The sequence below is a fragment of the Rutidosis leptorrhynchoides genome, chromosome 5 (genome assembly GCF_046630445.1).
Source record: "Rutidosis leptorrhynchoides isolate AG116_Rl617_1_P2 chromosome 5, CSIRO_AGI_Rlap_v1, whole genome shotgun sequence".
Classification (NCBI taxonomy): Eukaryota; Viridiplantae; Streptophyta; class Magnoliopsida; order Asterales; family Asteraceae; genus Rutidosis; species Rutidosis leptorrhynchoides.
The window spans coordinates 177,839,975-177,840,538 of NC_092337.1; positions in this window are offsets into that span (position 1 = coordinate 177,839,975).

The following is a 564-nucleotide window of genomic DNA, read 5'->3' on the forward strand; positions in this document are numbered from 1 at the left end:
TTGTAGTATTATCATAACCATTATTAATAATATAAAAATGATATATTTAAATATATATAACATAACAAAAATTAATATTTTTATATACAAAATGAATGTATGAAACAGATATATACTATTAATATAAAAATGATATAACTAATAAATATATATATATATGTTCAATTACAACTATGTATATTAATAAATATACAAATGATATAGGTTCGTGAATTCGAGGCCAACCCTGCATTGTTCAATGTCGCCATATGTATTTTTACTACAAAATACAGTATAGTGAGTTTCATTTGCTCCCTTTTACTCATTACATTTTTGGGCTGAGAATATATGCAATGTTTTAATAACTGTTTTACAATATTTATATGCTTGAGTTTCATTTGCTCCCTTTTACTCTTTATATTTTTGGGACTGAGAAAACATGCGATGTTTTTACAACTGCTTTATTAAAAGCTTTTGAAATATATTTTGAACTGCGAATACATTAAATGCTTTTATAAATGTTTGACGAGATAGACACAAGCAAAACATTCCTCGAATGAATTATTATGCAGACAGAAGTTCTGC